This window comes from Anomaloglossus baeobatrachus, chromosome 9 (assembly GCF_048569485.1).
Source record: "Anomaloglossus baeobatrachus isolate aAnoBae1 chromosome 9, aAnoBae1.hap1, whole genome shotgun sequence".
NCBI lineage: Eukaryota > Metazoa > Chordata > Amphibia > Anura > Aromobatidae > Anomaloglossus > Anomaloglossus baeobatrachus.
This window is the reverse complement of record NC_134361.1, coordinates 204,738,121-204,750,970: the sequence shown is the minus strand read 5'-3', so window position 1 is coordinate 204,750,970 and position 12,850 is coordinate 204,738,121.

The window sequence follows — 12,850 nt, the reverse complement described above, 5'->3', positions numbered from 1 at the left end:
CATTTACTTACTGTAGAAAATTGGTGTCATGTTCAATACTCATCTCACTCGCTGTATATACAGTACTTCTGCACATTGAGTCGTGGAATTATGGAAAGCCTCCTGAACAATTACCAGTTCCATTCACACACACACACACACACACACACACACATATATATATATATATATATATATATATATATATATATATATATATATTACAGACCAAAAGTTTGGACACGCCTTCTCATTCAAAGAGCTTTCTTTATTTTCATGACTGAAAATTGTAGATTCACATTGAAGGCATCAAAACTATGAATTAACACATGTGGAATGAAATACTTAACAAACAAAAGTGTGAAACAACTGATATGTCTTATATTCTAGGTTCTTCAAAGTAGCCACCTTTTGCTTTGATTACTGCTTTGCACTCTCTTGGCATTCTCTAGCCAGTCCCTATACAGGTTCCTCACCTGTCGCCGAGCAGGAACCTGAAGCCCTGATGACCCTACATTAGTCCTGGCTAGTGAGTGGGCAGGTAATGGATGCTAGCCCCGTCGCTGCACTAAAATAAAAGACCATGGAAGTGTCGCGGGCAGGGAGGAGGGTGTCAGCACACTACGCTCACCCCTCTGCTCGGGTTCGGCGGCTGCTGCTCAGTGGTGGCTCGAGCTGTGGGCCGGATCCCGGGGGTTCTCGAGCGGCACTCCTCGCCCGTGAGTGAAAGGGGGGTTTGTTGGGTGTGGGGATTGTTTATTGTCCGTGACGCCACCCACGGTTGTGGTGATTTCACCACCGCTGCTCGGTGTGGGGATCCCGGGAGTGATGGTAGGGGAGCAGCTAGTTGTTGTGTTGCCCCTCCGTGGGTAGGGGTTGGTGATCCCGGGGCCCGGTGATGAAATGGGAGATGCAGGGCCTGGTGGGCGCAGGGACGCGGGGGCAGCGCTGTGCCTTGCGGCACTGTGGTACTCACTCAGCCTGAGACGTTGACACAGTTTTACGGTAAACCACACGGCTGGAAAGACGGTTCCCACGGACGGCTGCACTTGCTCTCCCAGTAGGTGACGGTGATGTCCCTTTTCCCTGCACCTTTGTTTCTGTGTTGGTAGCGATGGGTTCCCACCGGTAACCCGCTCCCCGGCTTCAAGCTGGACCGGAGGAGCTCTACTCTTTGCCCGCAGGCGCTGGCCCTGAGAAACTGGTGCCCTGGCGGTGGCGGTGTTTCTACTGTAATGGTTGGGCTGTTGCCTTCAATCGGGACTTGGTTGTTGGGGGATCTGCGTCCCCTTCACTGACGGATTTGGCAAATTATGGCGACTCCAAGCCTTGCCGGGGTCCGAGAGGCCCCTGCCCTGGTGCTGACTGTCCTTTGGTACACTGCTCCAGACCGCCGGGCCACTACCCGTCTGCGGTCCTTCCAGGAACTTCCAAACGGTCACCCCTTCAGACAATCACCACCGTTGCTGACCTTGCTGACTCTGTCCTGCACACAGCTGGACTCTCTTCAGGCTTTCTTTCTGTCACCTTTCACCTTTCTTCCACTTCTCCTACTCCTCCTTTACCACTTCCACTTCACTTCCTTTCACTTTCACCTCCTAAACTGAACTGCCTGGTTTTCCCGCCTCCAGAGCTGTGTCCTCCTTGGTGGGCGGAGCCAACCGCCTGGCCCACCCCCTGGTGTGAACATCAGCCTCTGGAGGAAGGCAACAAGGAATTTGGTTAGCTTTGATGTGCCTAACTGGGGTGTAGGGTGTGTGGGTGCAATGACCTGTGACCCCTGGCTTGCCCAGGGCGTCACATTCCCCCTTAGCAAAATGCAGACCGTCCGCGGGCTGCCCGTCCAACACCGGTTTTATTTTTCTGTAAATGCATAAAAGGTATAACATTGTAAAACGGTAACATATTTACATTTTTAATGAATCTTCCCATAACGGGAGGCACTTTTACTTTAACGTTTCAAACGGTTTACGGTTACGGTTTCCGCTCTCTCCCACCCAAGCAACCTGGCCCTGATGCTGCCCCTAAAACCCAGGCAGCACCCCTTGACCCACAGTCCAGCACACGTTACCCGAGCGGGATCTGTCCTTCCCCTCCAGAGGGTAGCCACCGGTCCCTTTGGTGGCTGGGCCCCAGCCGCCTCTGCTGCGGGCCCTCCCTCCAACCTGCCTCTCCGGAGGCGGCATTGCGGAAAACGGTAACGGTAAACAACTTATTTACAAGCCACTTAACGTTTGTGGTTGCCCTGCAAGTTCACGGGCTTGTCCATGGATAGTTCCCATGCAAAACAACTTGTAAACGGTCCCCACGGGGACAACGGTGCCAGCTCCGGCCGGTTGCAAATCAAGCAGACAATCAGGTGAAGTACACGATAATCATTTTTCTTATCATTCTTCTGTAAACTTTTAACTTTCATAAACTCAGTGGTGGTCCCAACGGGGACTGCTGCAGCGGGCATCCGCTGCCCTACTCCGGACTTTCAGGCTCTGGTGCTTCTGCCAAGGGAGGGGGCGCGGCGCTCACTCAGGACTCTTGGCTGCCCCTTAACTTAGCGTCCAGCGCGAACCATCCCCGCTCCCCATAGTGCCGGGTGTATTGCACGATGTCGCCCGGCATCAGGTTGCGGCCGGGATGCTCTTCAGGCAGGTGGGCATTCACATCCCGCCGGGCTATAAACACTTCGGCCTCCAGGCCCGGTTCATAAATAAACCCATAGCCCCGGCGGACATCAAACCGCCTCACCTGCCCCTCGTACAACGGGGCCCGGACACGGAACGTGGCCTGGTGGAGATTCTCCTTCTCCCTTATCGCTCTGGCCACCAGCTCAGCCTTCTTCCGTTCCCTTTCAGCGATCTCCAGGCCCAACGGTACCGGCTCCCTATCCCAATACGGCGCTGCTGTGAGCTCCGGCGCACGGGTCGGGCCCCGCGGGACATTCTGGACGTTGCCCACTGTCAGGAATCTGGGCGGCGTGTCCCGCGGTGTCTTGGCCTTGGGCGCTGCCTTACAGCAACAACCCGGCGCTACCTCAGCCGAGGTGTGGGGGATGGGCATAGGGGCTTTCCACTGCTGGGCCTTCGGCTCGGGGCGGGTCATCAGCTCCGGCTCGGGGGACTTTTCAGGGGATGCCTCCGGTTCAGCCTTCGGAATCTTCCACGGCAACACCTCCGGTTTACTACGGGCTCCGGCTACAGGTGGGCCCGCCTGGGCGGGGACGCTGGGTATTGCTACCGGTTGCGGTGGTAGCAGGCCTAATGGCGGGGTCACGGCCTCCGGGACGGGTGGCGAGGGAGGCAGCGGGGGGAGAGGGCTTGGACCGGGTCCCTCAGCCGCAGCGACCGGTCCCTCGGGGACATAGGGGCGTGGGTCACTCACCCTCCCTTTCTCCGCTTCCTCCTCGCGTCTCCGCACGGTGGCTATAACGTCCGCCATGTCGGTCTCCCACTCCTCCATGAGGATCTGCATCTTCACCTGCAGCCGTTAGTAGAGCTGCGCGGTCCGGATCTCCACCCACGCCGCGGTTCCAGGCGCGGGGGCTACGGTGTCGCGGGACGGCATCCACATGGTGACTTCTTCCAGGAACAGTATGTCTGCAGAGTCCTGGCGTCCCTGCTTTTATAGCTGCAGCTACATGCAGCCAGCCGCCATCGCGTCCCCCTTAGCTCTTTTCGGCCCCTCCTCTCTCGGGGCGGGGTTTTGGCCTTCGCGCCTCTGCTACTCGAGAAGACGCTTGAGCGGGAACTTTTCGCGCCAAAGATGGCGGCTTCTGAAATTTTTCAGCCGGATACCTCTGGCGGTAACAAGGCGCACCTCTACCAAACGGCAGAGCGGTAGGATCCTGTTCGTGACGCCAAGTTGTCGCGGGCGGGGAGGAGGGTGTCAGCACACTACGCTCACCCCTCTGCTCGGGTCCGGCGGCTGCTGCTCAGTGGTGGCTCGAGCTGTGGGCCGGATCCCGGGGGTTCTCGAGCAGCACTCCTCGCCCGTGAGTGAAAGGGGGGTTTGTTGGGTGTGGGGATTGTTTATTGTCCGTGACGCCACCCACGGTTGTGGTGATTTCACCACCGCTGCTCGGTGTGGGGATCCCGGGAGTGATGGTAGGGGAGCAGCTAGTTGTTGTGTTGCCCCTCCGTGGGTAGGGGTTGGTGATCCCGGGGCCCGGTGATGAAATGGGAGATGCAGGGCCTGGTGGGCGCAGGGACGCGGGGGCAGCGCTGTGCCTTGCGGCACTGTTGTACTCACTCAGCCTGAGACGTTGACACAGTTTTACGGTAAACCACACGGCTGGAAAGACGGTTCCCACGGACGGCTGCACTTGCTCTCCCAGTAGGTGACGGTGATGTCCCTTTTCCCTGCACCTTTGTTTCTGTGTTGGTAGTGATGGGTTCCCACCGGTAACCCGCTCCCCGGCTTCAAGCTGGACTGGAGGAGCTCTACTCTTTGCCCACAGGCGCTGGCCCTGAGAAACTGGTGCCCTGGCGGTGGCGGTGTTTCTACTGTAATGGTTGGGCTGTTGCCTTCAATCGGGACTTGGTTGTTGGGGGATCTGCGTCCCCTTCACTGACGGATTTGGCAAATTATGGCGACCCCAAGCCTTGCCGGGGTCCGAGAGGCCCCTGCCCTGGTGCTGACTGTCCTTTGGTACACTGCTCCAGACCGCCGGGCCACTACCCGTCCGCGGTCCTTCCAGGAACTCCCAAACGGTCACCCCTTCAGACAATCACCACCGTTGCTGACCTTGCTGACTCTGTCCTGCACACAGCTGGACTCTCTTCAGGCTTTCTTTCTGTCACCTTTCACCTTTCTTCCACTTCTCCTACTCCTCCTTTACCACTTCCACTTCACTTCCTTTCACTTTCACCTCCTAAACTGAACTGCCTGGTTTTCCCGCCTCCAGAGCTGTGTCCTCCTTGGTGGGCGGAGCCAACCGCCTGGCCCACCCCCTGGTGTGAACATCAGCCTCTGGAGGAAGGCAACAAGGATTTTGGTTAGCTTTGATGTGCCTAACTGGGGTGTAGGGTGTGTGGGTGCAATGACCTGTGACCCCTGGCTTGCCCAGGGCGTCACAGAAGGAAGACAGAAAGTGGGAAAACACCACAACAGACTGCAGAGGGTTTCAGCAGCTCCTTCCACCTCCGGGCCACGCATCTGAATTCACCTGTCACTAAACTCTTATAGCAGAGAGGCGACCGTAACAGGTTCACCTTATGTGCATGTATTGATCTATCCTCCCGGTGATAACTGCCGACGCACGGACAAAACTGGTGAGGCTCCATATGTATTTGATAAAGTTCAATGATACTTTGAAGTCCCGTTCACGGTGGTTTAAAATACATTAATCTTTATTAATCAGGGTTTGAATTTATTTATTGAAACTCTAATATTATTATATACTGATCTATATGTATTGGCCTCCTGACATTTGTATACATCTTTGCCTAATTACGCTATAGTATTTACCGCACTTGCTCTTCCCCTTGTCTCTTGATACCTATGGAGCCTATATAATGTTGTTCATTGTGGAAGTTGTAGTTTATGAAGAGAAATGCTCTGTTGGGGTATAAGAACCACTGTAGGAGGTACATTCACACTATTGGAGGCATTGTGCATGAGTGGAGTTACACTGTGGGACTGTCACACAGAGTTTTGCATGAACTTTGCAAACTGTCATGGCGGCGTCAGGGTCTGTTCACATTGCAGATTCTGACACTCTGCCCAATGGTGTCTCTGATTAACAGACTCGAGTGTCGACCTGCTGTGTGCTCAGTCATAGACTTGTTAGGCTCCTTTGATCACATGTTGTGAGGAAGCCAATCACATCTGCTCCTTTCATTTTTAAAGGGAACCTGTCAGCAGAAATTTCGCCCAAAACCTAAGATTCCCACTCCAGGGATGACGTCCCTTTTGTCACGTGATAGTATTTTGAACACGCCCCTATCACGTGACAAAAGGGACGTCATCCCTGGAAGCAGCCCATACAGTCTAGCATCTACTCTGAGCACAGTGTGACCGCTGGTGAGGTTTGCGCGCTCACGAGATTATGGGCGGGTACTTGCTGATAACAATCACAGCCCCGCCCATAATCACTTGCCTGCGCACACGTCACCAGCGGTCACACTGCTCAGTCCCGTGAGACTGGCACTGGGCATGCGCGGGGATGGCTGGAGCAGTGGGCGGTGCATCAGCTATGGAAAGGAGCGATGGGGGGCGGCAAAGGGACCAGGAGGCAGAATAACGGACGCCAGAAAGCCCGCCCCCGTGTCACATTTACAGTATCTGAATACAAAAAGGTACCACTTTATAAAGTCTTTATTTTGGTCTCACATGGGGCACAATAATAACAGGGACCTTTCTAGAATGCAGCCCAGGAGCTGCAGAGGGGGAATCTTTTAGGTTTTGGGCGAAATTTCTGCTGACAGGTTCCCTTTAAGTTGGATGAAATCTTCTACCTATGTCAGCTATAGGTTATACTGTGTTGGTCTGTGTGTTGTGGTGGCTATCTGGAAAGTATTGCTTCTTGCCTGGAGTAGTTGTGTAGTTTAACCGTCGTCTTGCTGTTTCCACCCTGCTCTTATTTTCTCCTTATCTTTTATTGTTTTATACCTGTGAGCGCGTGCTGTGTGACAGAGTTTTGGTTTCCCCTGTCTGTGTATTTTTGTGCATTTAATCTCACTCCTGTTTTGGTCCCCCTGGGGGAGGGAGTATCAAATCTAGTCTGCTCAGGATCAGGGCCAGGAAGGAGACTCAGGCCTCTCCACCATTAGGGATATCCCTGAGACTAGGCATAGCATCCCTAGCCTCAGGGTCAGCTTAGGAGCCCCGGTTTCCTGCTATTCTCATAGTCATCATGGCAGGGACATGTAGTGTATCACAAATGTAGTATATGAGAATAGTCACACTGTGGAGGTATAGTGTATGAAGAGAGATACTCTACGGAGGTGTAATGTATGAAGATAATTACTCTGTGGGGGGGTGCAGTGTGTGAAGAGATATACTGTGTAGGGGTGTAGCATAATAAGAGAGATAATCTGTGGGGGTGTAGTGTATGAAGAGAGATAATCTGTGGGAGTGTAGTGTATGAAGAGAGATACTCTGTGGGGGTGTAGTGTATGAAGAGATATAATCTGTGGGGGTATAGGTTATGAAGATAGATACTCTGTGAGGTGTAGTGTATGAAGAGATATACTCTGTGGGTGTAGTATATGAAGAGAGATACTCTATGGGGGTGTAGTGTATGAAGAGAGATAATCTGTGGGGGTATAGCTTATGAAGAAAGATACTCTGTGGGTGTAGTATATGAAGAGAGATACTCTGTGGGGGTGTAGTGTATGAAGAGAGATACTCTGTGGGGGTGTAGTGTATGAAGAGAGATACTCTGTGGGTGTAATATATGAAGAGAGATACTCTGTGGGTGTAGTATATGAAAAGAGATACTCTGTGGGGGTGTAGTATATGAAGAGAGATACTCTGTGGGGGTGTAGTATATGAAGAGAGATACTCTGTGGGTGTAGTATATGAAGAGAGATACTCTGTGGGGGTGTAGTGTATGGAGAGAGATACTCTGTGGGGGTGTAGTGTATGAAGAGAGATACTCTGTGGGGGTGTAGTGTATGAAGAGAGATACTCTGTGGGGTGTAGTGTATGAAGAGAGATACTCTGTGGGGGTGTAGTGTATGAAGAGAGATACTCTGTGGGGTGTAGTGTATGAAGAGAGATACTCTGTGGGGGTGTAGTGTATGAAGAGAGATACTCTGTGGGGTGTAGTGTATGAAGAGAGATACTCTGTGGGGTGTAGTGTATGAAGAGAGATACTCTGTGGGGTGTAGTGTATGGAGAGAGATACTCTGTGGGGTGTAGTGTATGAAGAGAGATACTCTGTGGGGTGTAGTGTATGGAGACAGATACTCTGTGGAGGTGTAGTGTATGGAGAGAGATACTCTGTGGGGGTGTAGTGTATGGAGACAGATACTCTGTGGGGTGTAGTGTATGGAGAGAGATACTCTGTGGGGTGTAGTGTATGGAGAGAGATACTCTGTGGGGTGTAGTGTATGGAGAGAGATACTCTGTGGGGTGTAGTGTATGCAGAGAGATACTATGTGGGGGTGTAGTGTATGGAGAGAGATACTCTGTGGGGTGTAGTGTATGGAGAGAGATACTCTGTGGGGTGTAGTGTATGTAGAGAGATACTCTGTGGTTGTAGTGTATGGAGAGAGATACTCTGTGGGGGTGTAGTGTATGGAGAGAGATACTCTGTGGGGTGTAGTGTATGAAGAGAGATAATCTGTGGGGGTGTAGTGTATGGAGAGAGATACACTGTGGGGGTGTAGTGTATGAAGAGAGATAATCTGTGGGGGTGTAGTGTATGAAGAGAGATACTCTGTGGGGTGTAGTGTATGAATAGAGATACTCTGTGGTGGTGTAGTGTATGAAGAGAGATACTTTGTGGGGTGTAGTGTATGGAGAGAGATACTCTGTGGGGTGTAGTGTATGGAGAGAGATACTCTGTGGGGTGTAGTGTATGAAGAGAGATACTCTGTGGGGGTGTAGTGTATGAAGAGATATACTCTGTGGGGGTGTAGTGTATGAAGAGATATACTCTGTGGGGGTGTAGTGTATGAAGAGAGATACTCTGTGGGGTGTAGTGTATGGAGAGAGATACTCTGTGGGGTGTAGTGTATGAAGAGAGATACTATGTGGGGGTGTAGTGAATGGAGAGAGATACTCTGTGGGGTTGTAGTGTATGAAGAGAGATAATCTGTGGGGGTGTAGTGTATGAAGAGAGATACTCTGTGGGGTGTAGTGTATGAATAGAGATACTCTGTGGTGGTGTAGTGTATGAAGAGAGATACTTTGTGGGGTGTAGTGTATGGAGAGAGATACTCTGTGGGGTGTAGTGTATGGAGAGAGATACTCTGTGGGGTGTAGTGTATGAAGAAAGATACTCTGTGGGGGTGTAGTGTATGAAGAGATATACTCTGTGGGGGTGTAGTGTATGAAGAGATATACTCTGTGGGGGTGTAGTGTATGAAGAGAGATACTCTGTGGGGTGTAGTGTATGGAGAGAGATACTCTGTGGGATGTAGTGTATGAAGAGAGATACTCTGTGGGGGTGTAGTGTATGAAGAGAGATACTCTGTGGAGTGTAGTGTATGCAGAGAGATACTATGTGGGGGTATAGTGTATGGAGAGAAATACTCTGTGGGGGTGTAGTGTATGCAGAGAGATACTATGTGGGGGTATAGTGTATGGAGAGAGATACTCTGTGGGGTTGTAGTGTATGGAGAGAGATACTCTGTGGGGTGTAGTGTATGAAGAGATATACTCTGTGGGGGTGTAGTGTATGAAGAGAGATACTCTGTGGGGTGTAGTGTATGGAGAGAGATACTCTGTGGGGTGTAGTGTATGAAGAGAGATACTCTGTGGGGTGTAGTGTATGAAGAGAGATACTATGTGGGGGTGTAGTGAATGGAGAGAGATACTCTGTGGGGTTGTAGTGTATGGAAAGAGATACTCTGTGGGGGTGTAGTGTATGAAGAGAGATATTCTGTGGGGTTGTAGTGTATGGAAAGAGATACTCTGTGGGGTGTAGTGTATGAAGAGAGATACTCTGTGGGGTGTAGTGTATGAAGAGAGATACTATGTGAGGGTGTAGTGAATGGAGAGAGATACTCTGTGGGGTGTAGTGTATGGAGAGAGATACTCTGTGGGGGTGTAGTGTATGAAGAGAGATACTCTGTGGGGGTGTAGTGTATGAAGAGAGATACTCTGTGGGGTGTAGTGTATGAAGAGAGATACTCTGTGGGGGTGTAGTGTATGAAGAGAGATACTCTGTGGGGTGTAGTGTATGAAGAGAGATACTCTGTGGGGGTGTAGTGTATGAAGAGAGATACTCTGTGGGGTGTAGTGTATGAAGAGAGATACTCTGTGGGGTGTAGTGTATGAAGAGAGATACTCTGTGGGGTGTAGTGTATGAAGAGAGATACTCTGTGGGGTGTAGTGTATGGAGAGAGATACTCTGTGGGGTGTAGTGTATGGAGAGAGATACTCTGTGGGGTGTAGTGTATGGAGAGAGATACTCTGTGGGGTGTAGTGTATGCAGAGAGATACTATGTGGGGGTGTAGTGTATGGAGAGAGATACTCTGTGGGGTGTAGTGTATGGAGAGAGATACTCTGTGGGGTGTAGTGTATGTAGAGAGATACTCTGTGGTTGTAGTGTATGGAGAGAGATACTCTGTGGGGTGTAGTGTATGGAGAGAGATACTCTGTGGGGTGTAGTGTATGCAGAGAGATACTATGTGGGGGTGTAGTGTATGGAGAGAGATACTCTGTGGGGGTGTAGTGTATGGAGACAGATACTCTGTGGGGTGTAGTGTATGCAGAGAGATACTATGTGTGGGTGTAGTGTATGGAGAGAGATACTCTGTGGGGGTGTAGTGTATGTATGAAGAGATATTCTGGGGGTGTAGTGTATGGAGAGAGATACTCTGTGGGGTGTAGTGTATGCAGAGAGATACTATGTGGGGGTGTAGTGTATGAAGAGAGATACTCTGTGGGGTGTAGTGTATGCAGAGAGATACTATGTGGGGGTGTAGTGTATGGAGAGAGATACTCTGTGGGGGTGTAGTGTATGTATGAAGAGATATTCTGGGGGTGTAGTGTATGAAGAGAAATTGTACCGCTTATGGTTGGTGTAGAGGCAGTGAGAGGGATTAGTGGACCCACTGGATCCCATGGGGGACCCTATTTTACCCTTTAGGGGCTTGACTAAGCGCCCACAACAAGGCAGACACCAGGTACTACCCTCAGGGCAGTGATTGGGACTGTGGCAGCTGATCCCAGGGCAGGTGACGGACACAGGAATAGACGGGTACAAGCGGGGTGACTGAGGCAGGCTGATTAGGCGGGTACGGACAGGAATGGTGGGCAGGGGCACACAGGTATGGGAAGGCAGGTACTGGAGACGGACACAGGGTTAGCAGGATAGGAGCTGACTGACTAGCTAGGACCATTGCGCAGGCACCTGCCCTAATGGGAGGATGCCTTAAATACACTGGCATTTCCTGGAAAGAGCATGTCAGCCCTTTAAGAGGAGTGCCTGTGTGCGTGCGAGCGTCTTAGGTGAGTCACAGTGGGTCTGTAGTGTATAAGGAGAGTACATTTACGTAGTACAGATCTGTGTCGTCTGGATCCATAGCATGGCTCTCCACCTGCTATGGGACTATATTGTACTCCTGGTTCTATAAGATCTGTCACTACTCATTACAATATTGTAGCATCTGTTGCTCGTGAGCGGAACATCTGCCATGCTCCTTTTCATGGAGACAAATGAAATCTCCTGAGTATCATTAGTGGTTTGCTTGATAAATATCATTTGATCCTCAGTGGTCCATCTTCTGAAAACCCAGCACTCGCCTATGGATGATGCAAAAGTTGTGGTGGTAAATTAGTAAAATCATATGAGATGCAATCTTACTTATTTCTTCTTGCCTCCTGCAGGTATACGATTTGTCCTGAAGAAGAAGCCTGTTGGCTTTGAAATGCGTGGACAATAAATAATTCCTCATATTCATCTGGATTTCTTATCACCTCTATGGCAGCTCGATGAAATACCCTTTTTCTCTCCTTTCTGGTTCACACTTCCACATGGGTCCGCTGCTGCCGTTTGTGCGATCATAGTGGTTCTGACTTACAACCATTCAAGGTGAGCCTCTCCCAGACTTCTGTCTGCCAGATTTATTTGGGTAAGACTCTATTTGTGCTTACTGTCTATGTCACGCTAGATACGGGGAAGTACCCTGTGAGCGGCAAGAGGTAAGAGAAGTGGGAGATGGTGACCCCTGACCAAAACTACCGCTGGTCTCTGGGGTCCCTCACCACCCTAGATAGGTTCCTCACCAATGCGCCGAGCCGGATACCGGACCCTTGGTATTGGCAGGCGTTACAATACCATTGGCTGTCACGGGCAGGCTAGAAGAAACCTGCTCTCAAAGCTGGGCCCTAAGAACCCCAAAGCCCTTTAATCCCTATACAGGGATTTAGAATTACTGCAGGGTCCCAGAGATCACTACCTGTGGAAGGCTGAAATCCAGAGAAGAGTAGTCGTCAGGCAGGGTCAAACCAGGAGATGCAGGACAGGGACAAAATAGGCAGACAAGAGCATAGTCAGGAAACCAGGCAGAGGTCAAATCTGGATCTGGCAGCGAGGTACAAAAACTGCAGGCAGGAGGGTAGTCAGAGAACAGGCAGAGGTCAAAACACATGGACCACTATTCAGAACAGAGCGGGAACCAGAAATCAGGAATACAAAACTATCTCTGGCAGTGACCAGCAGACAAGACGGGGAGTTAGAAGGGTGTGGTGTCTTCCCATTGGCTGTAGCTGAATGGTGGTGACTTCAGCTGGAAGACACACGCCACCTACAGTCAGCCAGTGGTACTGCAGGTCTCAGGAAAACCCAGCTTAGTGGATGCGTGGAGCCTGCGCCCACCAGTGCCACTGGCACCGACTCCTCTCATATCAATAGCACAGTCCATGGCGGGAGCACAGCGTCACCTGGTATTCGAAGCAGAAGTTGCAGGAGTGGACTCTGGTGGGGACTTGACAGGTATCCCTAGTGCTGGATTCTAGACAGAAAATGGGAGGGATGAGCTCTTTGTCAACCCCACTAAACACTATAGAAGACACAAGGAGGACACACAGTGGGAAAAGCATGGACTACTTATCCACAGATGACTCAGGCAGGGGTTCAGCAATGATACCCCAGAGGAGTACAAGCCTCTTGCTTGCAACTAGAGCTTGAGTGAACTGAATATTATCACAAGCACCAGTCCAGGAGTATTTAAGTAGAAGGGGAATACTGATAATCAGCAG